Here is a 15,064-nt window from a genome sequence, read left to right on the forward strand (position 1 = left end):
ATCCCAGGAATACAAAGTTTGTTTAATATTTAAAATAAAAAAGATAAATTATTTTAGCAGGCTAAAAAGGTAAAACTATGTAATTATTTCAATAAATGCATAAAATGCATTAGACAAACTTTAATATCGATTTGTAATACACACAACTTGGAATAAAATACTTGCAAAACAAATACTGCTAAAAGACATATGTGCAGATTATATAGAGTAGTCTTATAATTCAATAATAGGAAGAGAAATAATTCAGTTCAATTAAAAAATAATGCCGTGTACAGATTTCACTAATGAAGATACATAAATATACAATAAATCCATTAAAAATACTCATTCTCATTAGCTATCATGGAAATGTAAATTTCAACCACAAGGAGATATCACTGCATACCTGTGGTAGGTAGTAGACAGACATGAGCACAGTAGGAACAATAGGCCAGGTACAGAAGGTGGCCAGATACAGAAGGTCACCAGGGCAGAAGGACCCATATACCTATCAATGGGTAAAACTGGGAAAACAAGAACCTCGCCCCAGGTGACCTCTTCACCCCTAGTATATTCATGGTCAGGTGGTTTAGACCCACTGACCTTTCTTATATTTTTTATCCCTGGCCATGTGGTTCAGACTCTTCCCTGACCTTTCTTGCCCTAGCATGTCACTAGTCATATGGTAGATCCTCTTAGAGGAGAAACAGGGGGCCAGAGAAGAGCCTCATAAGACTCCATACAAGTCCATACATGACCAGTCCCTTAAGCATTAAGCCTTTGGGACCACAGAGACAGAGTTTTGCTCAAAGTAGGGATAATATACAGGCCTCAGTTGTGCTTCAGCTCCAAGCCCAGAAAAGAAGCAAAGCCAGGTGGGGTGATGCCATGGCTGACATCAGGAGCAGCGGTAATGAACAATCATCCCCTGCCATGGTGCTTGGCCATGAATGGATATCACAATCCTGAAAAAGTTGGTAAATATTCTATTGAGATCCATGCCTTGGGACCCCCTAAGTTCCCTGCCTTTAAAAAGAGGCAATGAAAACCTTCAGGTCTGAGGACCCAAGGACTCTGGTCTCTCTCTCTCTCTCTCTCTCTCTCTCTCTCTCTCTCTCTCTCTCTCTCTCTCTCTCTCTCTCTCTCTCTCTCTCTCTCTCTTCTACCCTTCCTCCTTAAAATCAATAAATATATCCTCAAGTGAGGATTCAAAAGAAAAATTAAAAACAGAAATAAATCATAGGATAGAGTACAATGGCATAAAAGTGCTATTTTTTATATAGAGTTCAGGGAAGGACTAAAGATGGTATTTGAAAGAAGACTTGAATAAAAAGAGGCTGAGGCAGGTTAGAAATGCCCATTAGCAACCATACGAGATTCAGTATGCTATTTGACATGCCCATTCGGTTGGGAGGCAGGATTCCAAGCTGGAGATACAGAATTAGGTGTCATTGGCACATAGCAGGCATTGTGAGCTGTTGGGGGAAATGAGGTTACCTAGTGAATGCAAACGCTGAGAAAAGAGCAAGGCTCTAAAGAGAAGTGTGGAGCACTTCAGAGGGTGTGCTGCACAGCTCCCTTGACAGAGGGACCAAGTAGGGAGGCAGGAAATGCAAGGGCAGTGTCAAGAAATGCAAAAGAAAAGGTGTTTCAAGAAAGACAGCCTAAGCAATGCATCTTAGTTAATGTGAAATCAAGTAAGAACTGTGAACTAGCCATTATGTAGACAGCTTCAAAGATGGTCCTCATCCATTTCTTTAATGCCATATACACGTGCTTCTCCTTATATCAAGAGGTGGAATTTTATTTCCCTCCACTTGAATCATGGATGGCCTTATTGACTCACCTTAGCAACAGAAGGCATGAAAATGAGGTTGAGATGTCTAAAGGTAAGAGACCTCAAAGCTTCAGCCTGTGTTTACTGGAGGATTTGCTCTTGAAATGGACCTCTCAAAGCCTGTGCCATACTCTGAGCAGGTGAGGTCACCTGCAGAGGCCACAGGTAGGCTCACTGATGGGCCGTCCCAACTGACGTTCCAGATAACAGCCAGCCTCAACTGCCAATGTGTTTCAGCCTTCTTGGTCATGGTACCCTGTGGAGCCTTCAGATGATTTCAGCTGATGCTATGGTTTTGTGAGACATCTCCCGTGGGAGCCACCCAGATGAGTCCAGTCAACACACCAAACTGGGAGATTGTATTAAATTGTTATTATAAAGCACTATTTTAAGTCACTGTATCTCAGATTTATCATCTGAAAATTCCTACTAATGGTACCAACTTCATGTTTATTTTGAAGTTTAAGTGAGTATGGTTATCCTATAGATAAAGTTTTTAACACTAATTTTATTTATTTATGGACTACCCCACATACTATCTCCTTCTTCCTCAAAGTAATGTATACCATTGAAACATTCTTGTACATGTATTCATGAACACATACAATAGTTTATATGAGATTTTAAAATGTATAGCTATTACTTCTGCTAAACGTGGTGGCATGGGAACACATGCTTTGCCTCCAGGTGCAACAACAAGAAGGATTACAGTGAATGTCAAAACAAATAACACCCAGAACTACCAGCAAATATAAATGCATGGAAGTTCAACATTCATCCAGATTGGTAGGAGGGACAGAGAAGCAGAGTCAAGAGAGGCGAAGAGGCTTTGGCTGAGGTGGATGAATGGGTCCCACATTCTTATGCAGTGGATAAAAATCAGATGGGAGACCTTGGGAGCTAGCAATCTCAGGCACAGGCCAGACCACACTGCCCATGTTTCCAGCACCAGGAAGATAAAGCCTAATAACCTCTGGTTGTATAAATCAGTTGGGGTTTGGGGCAGGGGAAGAAACTGCCAGTTCCTCCACAGAGTCCACTTAAAGGGCCAGCATGCGTTTAAAACATACACAAACACAGGCACTCTGGCATTCACCACCAGGGCAACAGCTGGTAGGGCATTAGTCACATATGCCAAGGGAGAGAAGTGACAGGAAATAGAACAACTGCCAGGCAAACTTCCAGAGTCTGGGCAGCAGCCATGTCCCCTACCCAAAACCTTTCCCCTCCACAGAGCCACAAAGAGGTAAAGTGCATAGCCCCCCCTGGAGAATAACTGAGGCTCCTTCCCATATAAAATAACAGATATGCTTAGACAGAGAATCAAAGCAGCTCTATCTAATATACGGAAACAAACACAAGGAAGTGCAAATTGAGGAGACAAAGAAATATGGCCCAGATGAAAGAATGGAACAGTACCCCAGAGAAAGAACTAAGCAAAATGGAGATAGGTTAATTGTCATAAAATTTTAATTTGTTTTAAAAACTCCTTCAAATGTGATGTATAGAGATCATCCTTCCATATACACCATATATATTGAAATATGTACATGTATCCGTCGTCGTTGGCAGCCGTCCGTCTCGAGAGACGATGGTGTAGCTTCTTAAGAATCTATCTGCACCGCCAAGAATGGCTGTGCAGTCCGACTCGGGAGTGACACGGTATCTGTCTCCTCCCGTGTTAAATCGACATCTTGCGATGACGCTGGAGTGTCCTCTCCAGTGAAGCTGAAGCTACAGAGCCTGGGCAGGGTGATATGGAGGGTCTGCTGTTGCCCATGCAGCAGACCCCCCCTCTCTTCACAGCTGAAGGGTCCAAGGGAAAGACGGAGTCAATACAGCTTGGTTTCAGGTGCGCCGCAGGAGTTGCTGGTGTTGACTACAACGTCAAACCGCCTTAGGGACTCCGGCTCCGGATTTTCTGTCGGGGTTTACTCCCTTAGCCTTTCCACTGAAGAGGTATGCCGCAAGGCAGTGGAGGTTTTTTGGAGTCAGAGTTTTCCTTCTCTGATGTACCCTGACTGGAAGATCGAACCAGCGACACTTAGCTCGCAGGCCGACGCTCAATCCACATGTATAGGAGTACATATTATCTACATATGTTTTGAACAAACAACTTTATTTCTCTTTCTTTTATAGGATTTGCTTTAAAGAAATCTATTTTATAACAAAAGCAAGGTAGTGTTGAAAACTCGTAAAACTATTCTTATTTAGTTAGAATAATTGCTTGGAACTTCTCAGACAGCAACAGAAAAGGCCCAGGGAGATGCCGCCACCCTGGCTTCAGGGACTGCCTCAGGCCAGGCCAGGGCGAGACCTCTAGCTGGAGCAGGTGCTAGTGCGAGCAGGCCTGTCCTCTGTCTCTGCAGTGCTCTCGAGCTCTGGAGGTGGATCTGGAGCAGGAGGGAGAAAGAGATTGACACACATACCTGATTTTCCCTTGCCTTTCCAGAGACAGGACAGAAGCTCCTGCCTTTAAGGGAACTCCTGCCCATGAACCTCCCATTCCCAGATCCTCATCCCGAGGGCCATCTCCGCACCTTCCAACATCGCCTGAGAGGGCTTGGGATGCTCCAGATCAACGCGAAACAGCTGGCCCTGGCCCAGCTGGTGGGAAGTAGGGAAGCTGCCAAAAAAAAAAAGTGAAAAATCTCAAAATATTGGGATTAGCAGAGTAACGGAGGTGTAGATATCAGGTAGATATTTTATACTAGATTGACATTTTTTGGACAACATTAATGGAGTGAACTATCATGGATCTTTGATCAGAAGACTAATGCTTAAAGTTTTCACTTAATAATCATGATCTTAAGAGTATTACATAACACCTATGAATCTTAGGCTTTTAACTTGTTAGTTCATAATAGAATAATATCACATATTGTGTTGTAAGAATTAAAAGTAATAATACTTAGAAAGACATTTTTTGTACTTTTGTATTTTTATTTTTTTAATATGCTTTATTGTTTATGCTATTACAGTTGTCCCAATTTCTTTTCCCTTTGTTCCCCTTCACCCAGTGACACACCTCCCTCCAATTGTTCCCCTGCTTAGTCCATGCCCATTGGTTGTGCATATAGTGCTTCTCAACATCTTCCTATCTATTCCACTCCCTCCTACTATGCTTCTTAATTCCTGTACTATCTCCCTCCCTTTCCCCCTTCCCCCTCCCCACTGACCTCCCCCCAAAATGTTCCCCATACCTGTAATTCTTTTCCCACTCTTGTTGCCTACTTAGTCTGCCTTTGTTTCAATTCCCTAGCTTCTGTTGTTGATTGTTGTGATACAGTTTTCATTTTAATGTTCATAGTTTTGATCCTCCTTCTCCAAAACAAGTTCTTTTAACATTTCATATAACAGTGGTTTGGATATGATGAACTCCTTCAGTTTTACTTTGTCCCGGAAGCACTTTCTCTGCCCTTCCATTCTGAATGACAGCTTCGTTGGATAGAGTAATCATGGTTGTAGGTTTTTGCTTTTCATTACTTTGAATATTTCTTGCCAGTCCCTTCTTGCTTGCAGAGTTTCTTTTGAGAAATCAGCTGATAGTCTAATTGGGACCCCTTTGTATGTAATTCTCATCTTCTCTTTTGCTGCTTTTAAGATTCTCTCTTTATCCTTAATTTTTGACATTTTGATTATAATGTGTCTTGGTGTGGTTCTCCCTGGGACCAGTTTTTTAGGAATTCTCTGTGCTTCCTGGACATGTAAGTCTATTTCCTTTTCCAAGTTTGGGAAGTTCTGCTTCATTATTTTTTCACATAATTTTTCAATTTCTAGTTATTCTTCTTCTTCACCTTCTGGCAGCCCTATGATTCAAATGTTGACCCGGTTATAGCTGTCCGATAAGTTTCTGAGCCTCTTCTCATTTTTCTCACTTCTTGTTTCCTCTTTCTGCACTGGGTAACTGTTTGTTCCTTCCCTATGTTCTGATTTGTTGATTTGATCTCTGGTTTCTTTCCCTCACCACTAGTTTTGTATGTGTTTTTGTTCATTTCAGCAGGACTAGCTTTCATTCCTTCCCTGTCTTGTTTAAGATCTGCTGTTAGGTCTGTAAGCATTTTTATAACCAAAGCTCTGAACTGAGCCTCAGAAATATTATCTATCTGCTGCTTCATTAGATTAGATATTTGCTGTCTGGTCAGCTGCGTCACTGGGATTTCTATCATGATCTGTGCTATCCTGACTGTTCTGTGTTTACCTTTGCTTCCTGGGCAGGGCTGTCACATCTCCTACACTATAGCGGGTGGAGCCCTATGCACTCGTCACAATCGGGCAACCCATCTCACCATGCTGTGGTGTTTTTGGCGGGGGTTGGGGGCCCAAGATGGATTCCTGCCATTCACTCTCTGCTGAGAGACCAGGAGCCTCCTCCTCCATCCCCACCCCCTCCAGGCCTCACAATCCAAGGCAATGGAGGTCTGCCTTCCCTGGCTTTGGAATTGCAAGCTGACAGGTCTGGTATGCAGCTGGGGGTGCTCCCCAGGTGCTTCTCACCTCCCCTTAAATATGAGTGTCTGTGCTTACTGCTGTCCTGCCTCCATCGCTGCTGCTGCCACGGAGAGCAGAGCTTGAACTCCCCTCTTCGGCTTTGCCCCTCCTACCTGTCTGGATGAGAACTACTTCTTTATAACTCCATATTTTGGATTTCCATTTATTTTCTAGTACTTCTGGTTATTTCTCATTTTGTGGTAGTTGTATTTGTTCTTAGTTGTGGAGGGAGATGGAGCAAGTCAGTCTAGGCCTCCATTTTGGCAGGAAGTCTCTAGAAAAACATTTTTATGTGATAAATATTAAGAGAGTAGTAAAGTCCATATATTAAAACACTTTTGTTTAGATTTAGAAAATATAATTTAAAATATTCCCTGAGAGCAAAGAACATTGTCAAAATTACAAATGTAGAATTTAGAGGAGAAATGGCAGAGATGAAACTGAAAAATTGAGGAGATATCAAGTCTTCTTAAAAGTCATACAAAGAAGTCTGGGTAATCCATTTTAAAGTCTTTATTCTGGTCATGTTGAGGGGGGACAGGACAATAGAACAGATTTTGTATTTTCCAGAACTTATTCTAAATGTAAAACGGAGAATGATTCTTAGGTCCATGAATTTTTCTCTATATGTTAGATGTTCTTTGATACCTCACCCAAATTGAACAAATGGTAGTTGCAATGTGAAATCTGAAATAATTTCAGTGAACTTATTATACTCTTTAACGTTAAAATATATTGCACTTTGAATGGCAAAAATCTGAGACCAAACTCATTGATGTACATAGATTCATGGTTTACCAAAAAGTCTGCTGAAAGACGTAAAGATCATATGTGATCATTTGCTGCTCTTGTTGTGTTTATGCAAACAAACAGGATAAATTAAAACTGGACTTAATGTAGTGCCTTTAATGGTAAAGAGGGTAATCTTAAGAAGAAAAATCGTGATTCAGGGAAAAACACAATGCTCAGTGGTAGACTATAAACTAGTACAGCTAACAGTCTTACAAGTTTTTTTCATTTAAAGCTAGTTTTCATTTGAAAGTTAACCTAGGTCTGTGACATCATCAAAGATGCTTAATTTACAGGCAAGAAGAATGTCAAATGCCTTGCAACTGGATGTCTTTCCAATAAGAAAGTCTTGCAGATATAGAGACTGGTTTGTGAGTTATGTTGCGTAAATTAACATGTGTGTTCTGTTTTCATAAGGCATAAGCCTATGATCTCATTACATAATTGGCTGTCCATATGTATAGGCCTCACTTAATTCTGTCTGCATTGCTGCCTCTTGAGACTCAACAGTTTGTCTGAACTAAGTGGCTGGGTTGGTGAAGCATGGGGTGGTCTGTGGGCTTCACTTTAAAACTTGTTTCTCTTTTTTATCCTAAAGGCTTGAACAGAAAGGGCCCAGAGGTCTGAGAGGGGAGAGACCTAAAATATTCCCTTCAGCCCAAACTAAGTACAGTAGGAAAAAAATTTTGGACAGGTGTGACATGCCTTGCACACCTTCCTCCAAAGAGCCTTTTATTTCCGCTTTCCCCCTAATATGCGACATTGAAAAATTAATCCCTGCCTTTTGTCATCAAGTGGTTATGGATTGAGTGATGCCTTTTAACCCTGTTGCCAAATCTGTTACCTCCAGAATACAACAAGGATGCCAGTCTGTTAAACCAAGCATGCTGTGGTCTGGAGACAGCCAACTGACCTGGAGTCTGCACGATCCTTCCCCATGTGGGAAGGCCACCCTCCCCTTCACACCCCCACTCTTACTAGGGATTTCTGGACCCAAGGGTAGGTAGGAAAATGGCCATGTCCAGCTTGAAGCAGCTAGAGGAGCATGAGATCTTCAACCATCATCCTTTATAAGATTATAAAGGGTCTTAATTCTGAGAGGGGGGAATTGTTATTTTTTATTGTTATAAAGAATCAATTAATTTAAAAGAGAAGAATATAGGAAAGGGTGAAACCAAAAACTTGTATGCACTACCCATGGACATGAACTAAGGGGGTGGGAATGCTGGGGGAAATGGGGGTACTGGGTGGAGGGGAGCAAAGGGGAGAAAAATTGGAACTATTGTAACAACATAATCAATAAAATATAGAAAACATAAATAAATAAAATAAAATAAAATTCTTCAAAAAAAGTCTGCTGAACTTGAAGAAGACAAATACAGTATAAGGCAAAAGTAGGTTTACAGTCATTCATATGGAAAATAATGCAATAGTTAATATATTCTAATACAAGAATAAACTGTGTTTCACATACTCATAACTGTAACTTTACTTTTACTCTATCCTGCATGTAGGCATAGTGACAGTATAAAAGGATATTTGACAGTCAGAATAGCCCCGACCCCTTGGTCCTAAGGACCTTCCAGTCTGTGTAGTTGCTCTTTATGTCCCTTTGGTATATATGAGGTACAAGTAAGAATCATTAAATTATACTTATTAAAATATTCAAGATATATTTTACTTCAGTAGGTTATAGCAGAACACATTTCACTCATTCATATCTGTGCTGTTTTTCTCTGTGCAGTTGACAGTCTGGCTACATACTCCACCTGCCCACTAAATTCTCCCTCCCCAAAACTACCTATATTATATGCATTATTGGCCAAAAAGATGTACTTGATTTAGCTACTCAATGCATGCACTTTAAGTCAGTAACATCACATTTCTCTTCACAGGACAGCACATCCTTAGCATGCTGATGACCTTGTTAATATTTCTTATAGCTTCTGACAATGACAAATGGATTTTTAAACACAAATTGTTTCCCACAGAATATGAGTATCAAGCATTTTCTTTTTAACTTAAAAAATAATGTAATTTTATATATGCCTATATACACATATATATACACACACAACAGTGCTCTTTAACAAAAGGCAAATACATAGATTATTCTGTTGTAAATTTAATATTTGTGTAACCACTATTGATAGGGAGCCATTTAAAAAAAGCCTTTAATATTTCTTTATTACAAAAGAATACAATGTTTTTAATATATCTTTACCCAACTATTTTTCATAACCTTTCTGTGATAACTTATTTTAATGGGTTTCTTATAGAGTTATATTGTTCTTTTTATTCTATTTAACCCTGCATTAATAACTTTGCTTATAAAAAGGAGATTGTATTGTATTTTTAGTACTGTAACAGGTATATTTTGGTCTTACCTCTGACTTTTAAGGTATCTAAAGAATTCTTTTATTCAAATAGCTTTAGGAACAGTGGGGTGAACCAAAACACTTGTCATATTATTATATTTAAGTTAAACAATTTTTAAACATTGCATCCTAACCACTGTTAACCCCCATCTCCTTCCCAAAATCAATATTGTGACCTAAAACAGAGACCCTTAAGGTTTATTATATTGAGAGACTATTTAATTTACTCATCAGACTCTAAAGACTTTAGCACAGATTCCTCAGATGATTCCATGTGGGTCCAACTATTAAAGAAATGCATAGGTCCCAGGCTAAGGCTTTGACCTGGAAGATAACATCAGGTAGAGAAGAGCAATCCATTAGGTATTTCTAGAATTTAAGTACCAACACCAATGTCTTTACTCTGATATTTCAGATCCACTGTGCTCTGGTTTCATCTCACTTGGACTCCTACTTCCTGGGTGTTTTACTAGGATCAATAGTATTTATTAATAAGTGCCTGGTCTCACTTCTTATTTACTGCCTCAGCTTTAGCCCAGATATTATTTTCCATTTCCAGGCTGAGACCAAGCTTGATTATTCTAAGACTTGGTTTTGGTATGTTTGACCTTAGACTAGAGTCACAAAAAGCTATACAATCTCAATAAAAGAGCTCAATTTCTTCCAATATTACCACCTTATGGCTCTGTCTACAGAAATCTCTATACATCCTTATTTTTAAAATTTGAGACCTTTAGAATATGGAGAAAAAATGTGTTGTTGCAGGGTCCATGAGCCTCATGTAAAGAAAGACTAGTAATATAGGTGATCACTTGGCACCAACAATAATGTAAATGCATTAGAGTTGAATTATGTCCCCCCTAAATTCATATATTATAGTCTTAATCCCAGTACCTGAGAATGTGGTGATATAGTCACTGTAGATGTAACTAGTTAAGATTAAGTCATATGGGAATAGAATAAGACCCTAAACTGATGTGACTGCTGTTCTTATAAAAAGGAAAAATTTGGATACAGACATATACACACAGGGAGAATGCCATGTGACTATTGGAGTTATGGTGCCATAGCAAAAAAAAAAAACTATCAGAAGCTAGGAGAGAGACCTGGAAAAGGTACTTCCCTACCATCTTCAGAGAGAGCATGGCTTTGCCAACACCATCACTTTGGACTTCTGGCTTCACTGTGAGACAATAAATTTCTCTTGTTTAAAGCTTCAGAACTTGTGACATATTCTTATGCAGCTCTAGGAAGCTAATGGAGAAGTCAAATGCTAAAGCAGCCAAAGAAATCAAATGATACTAGTCTATTTAAGGGAGATCCACCAGATTCAGAATAGGTTTGAATTAATATTTTAAAGGTTACAGTCACATTGTAATTACAAACATTAAAATATTTTAATAATTACAAACATTAAAGTAATTTATGTATTTCTCCCCAAATATGTTATCTATTATTTTGAGTAAAAAAATCTATTTGACGTGATGAAGGGTAATCAATAAGAGGGAGGGATTTATTTTTGTTGGCTTCTTTTGTATTTCTCTGCCTTGAGAGAAAGGACCACTTTATTTGTTTTTGTTGCCCTCATGAATGAGCAATTGAATAAAGAGTAAATCAGTGAGTGAGAGAATGCATGAATAAACTATTTACAAAGTAGAATTACTAAACTTCTGTTTTACTTTATCTACAGTTCAGATCTTTGGTTTGAAGTTCTCCATGGCATTGAATGTCTTTCAAAGCCAAATATCTTATTCTAACTCCCAGAATTTTGATTTTCCCTACCCAGAGCTTTTGTCTGTTTTGTTGTCTTTAAACTCACTGCAAAAAGAGATACATGGAAATATGTCACTAATTTCTTTCAAATTCTTAATCTATCTTTTAGTCTGTTGTACAAAAAGACTTTTTACAAAATTTGCTTCTCTCACATTTTTTTCCCATTTCAATTGAAAGCAACATTAGTTGTTTACTCGAATTTTTGGAATTATCGTTTAATTTTCTTCATCTCAAATCATATACCTCATCTGCCAGAAAATTCTCCTGGTTATACCCTCAAATAATTTCCAAATCTAACCTCCTTATCATCTTTACTGCTATTATCTTGTTCACACCTACACTATAGTAATATATTTTCAACTAGTATTCCTGCTTCTACCTTTACTTTTCCCCAACCCCTTAGTCTTTTCATCACATCATGCTCAGAATTTATTTTTAAATATTAGCCAGATCATGTTGCTCTTCTATCTAAAACTATTCAAAGGATCTTATTTTGTTTATCACCTGTCTTTAATTGTTACAAGGTAAGTTCCACAAGAGAAGAGTTTTGTATTTATTTTGCTCCCCCAGGCACCCCAAAGCCCCAGAGCAGTGTCTGGCCCATAGTCAGTGCTCAAGAATATTGGTTTAGTAAAAGAAAGACAATGAGAATCTGTTGTTAGTGTAAAAATGCTCCTAAGAAGCATCCAAATATTATCAAAAAGTGTTTAAGAAAGTTGAATTATTACATCTTTAATTGATTTTAATGTTAGTATTAAAATAAAAACTCAGTTTTTGTATTGAACTAACATAAACTCACTAATATGTGGGGTAGAAGGAACTCAAAATCACAAAGTGCACTAAACCAAGAAGAAGAAAGCAACTGGAATGTTTTTCCACAATGGTATGTGTCAGGAGTTTATTTCTAGGAAAATATTCTAAAATGGTGATAAGTAAAGGAAAACAGCATTTTGCTATAAATAGAATATGACCTTGAAGCAGGAGACCTATTTTCAAACCCTGATTTGCCTCTGATTGGCTATGTTACCTTAAGGTAATTTTTAACAGCTTTCATCTATGTTAGGCTTTTAGTCAAATCAATTTAAAGGAGGATTTCTTCTCTTAGGAAGAGGCAAAGAATTTTAAGGACAGTTTTGAAAATTCTAAATTTGACCTATAATTTTCTTTGTAAATAAGCTAGGGAATGAGATGTGAACTACAGCAGATCTAAACTAATTATAATTTGTGTATAAGAAATGGCCTTGATGGAAGCTGTAATTGCTTATGAAAACCTTCTATTAAGTAAATATGCCATGGTATCAAAATTATAATATGGCAAAAGGATTGAAATACTTTTTCTTATCTTTTATTTTGAAATCGCATAGCTTTTAAAAAAATTATACCATTACCAGATGGATTATTGAAAATCCATTTTCTGAAGGAGCTGACATTTCATCAACCTGATAAAAATTTGAGCTCCTATATATAGTTCCTTAACTGAGATAATAGGTATTTTAAGACAAAAACTAAGCTGAGAAGTTAGTAAAAAGGCTAGACTTGAAAGAAATTATTTTTGTACACTAAAATGATACAACTAGTCTTAGCCAAGGTCATTTGAAAAGTCATTTTGGGATGTGAAAAACATTTTACCCTAGGAAATGTTCTAATAATGGTTACATATCTATAAAACCCACAAAAACTGATATAATTCCTTGTATGACCAGGGTTAACTTTAAAAAAAGAATATATATAGAAATAAGATGATTGAGAAAAAAACAGGGTGAGGGGGAGACTAGAAGAGATTACCCAAAGAACATATATGCGTATATGCATAGCCCATGGACAGAGACAACAATGTGATGAAGGCTGGGGTGAGGGGAAGGGGCTGGGTAGAGGGGGATAAAGGAGGGATGGGGTCATCTGTAATAGTGTCAACAATAAAAAACATAAGAGGCTGTTCATAATTTGAAAAGAAAAGAAAAAGACAGATAAACGAAAAATGAGAAGTTGTATTAGTTAGAATTCTTGGTTTCAAGATCCAGCAATGGATTCTGGCTTGAAGGCCAGACAAGAAGGAGCATGAAAGTGTCAGAACATGGAGGCAGCTAGAACGCACACCTGGACTTTGGTCAGAACTGCAACAGGATATGCTCATCAACCTGGCCCTGGCCAGGGCTCCCACAGGATATATTAATGGACTTAGCCCAGACCAACAGAATATGTTAACTAACCTGGTAGTGGTAGTGGGGGGGGGGGGGGGTAAGCAATGAGATGCAAATGATTTGCTGAATATGCTAATACAACAAACTTGCCCTTACTGAAATGTGTGGTTGGCAAATTTGAAAAGCATACCTGCAGAAGTCTGGGTGGGACTCCTACGAGCCCGCCTGGAGGACTGTGGGTCCCCATTCCCTTGGTCTCCGTTACCTTGTCTTCCCATTCCCCTTGCTCCTAGGGGCCCTCAAGTCGGTCCAGGAGTTGCCTCTCCCCTCCACCTCCTTCCGCTTTTCCCTCAATAAACTCATTGCCTGCTCCCACGGTGGTCTCCGGGTGGTTTCTCAGAGCAAGGCTGCTATGACAGGGAGGCTTGACAATCAGGGTCAGATGGCACACCCCTACTAGAGGTCCTGAAGGTTATGAACTGTCTTCTGATAGTCCTAGAGGCTCAGTTATGCAGCAGCTGGACTCAATACTTTTGCTGTAAGTAATTTTTTAGCTGTCACTAAGTCTCTGCTTTAGCGCATTTACAGAGAGTGTTGAGTTAATGGTAATGATTACTGTGGAACCATTTTCTTTAATAAAATATTTTCAGGAACATTTAGAAGGTGACCTCTTCACATAGGGTAAATTCACTTATAACATGAAGTATATGTAAAACAGTTCTGGGAAGCAAATCCTGCTGTTAAATATGGCCCCTTAATCCTCCTAAAAGCCTTCTTCATTTCAGGTTGGACATACTGACACCTCTGCAGTTATCTTTCTGCAGCCTTTGACTCCTCAATCCACTGACTCCAAACCACTGCCTCATTATTCATCTAAAATAGATTTCTTTTACCACTTTAGTTTAAATCTTGGTGACATTCTTATATATCCTCAAACTGCATTCTGTTAAAATCTTTAGTAAAATGAAAGCAAATATTTTTATTTTCCCTCTTTTATGACTTCATCTCAAATTTCAAAATTTTTGATTAAAGTGTGCATGTTTCATTGTTCCAGAAATCATTAGGTGTTAGCTTCTTTTCTCAACTGCATTCATCCAAGTTAAAGCTACAATTGTCAGAGAAAGTAAAATAGTGATTGACAAGGGCTGGGGGTGGGAGAAATGAAAAGATGTTGGTCAAAAGGTACAAAACTTCCAGTTATGAGATGAATAAATTCAAGGGACTTAATGTATAACATGGTGACTGTATTCTAGAGCACAGTTAACAATTGCTGCTTTATATATTTAAAAGTACCAAGAATATAAATCTTAAATGGTCTCACCATACAAACACAAAAAGTATGTGAGTGGATAGATGAATCACACAACCTTATTGTTGTAATTATTTTACAATATATGTGTGTATCAAATCACCTCATTGTACACCTTAAACTATGCAATGCTGCATGTTAAATATATCTTAATAAAATTGGGGGGGGGAAGCTTTAATCCTCACTGACTGTGCTACTTCTCATTACCATAATTGTAATAATATTTACAAATTAGGATGAACAATATTTGAAAAACTGGGTCTCTTGTTTGGTGTGTTATGTACTAGAGATCCCTAACATTATCAAAGAATGAGTCTCTAGAATTAAACCACAAGTATTCTGACTACTGTGCCCTAAAAGTAAACTT

General features: G+C 38.5%; 1 pseudogene; it reads left to right on the top strand.

Moving 5' to 3' along the window:
- LOC150004446 (small ribosomal subunit protein uS5 pseudogene) overlaps positions 1-15,064 on the top strand; it is a 142,103-nt pseudogene that overhangs the window by 31,840 nt on the left and 95,199 nt on the right.

Source organism: Furipterus horrens, unplaced genomic scaffold (genome assembly GCF_987537825.1).
Source record: "Furipterus horrens unplaced genomic scaffold, mFurHor1.1.pri manual_scaffold_7, whole genome shotgun sequence".
Classification (NCBI taxonomy): domain Eukaryota; kingdom Metazoa; phylum Chordata; class Mammalia; order Chiroptera; family Furipteridae; genus Furipterus; species Furipterus horrens.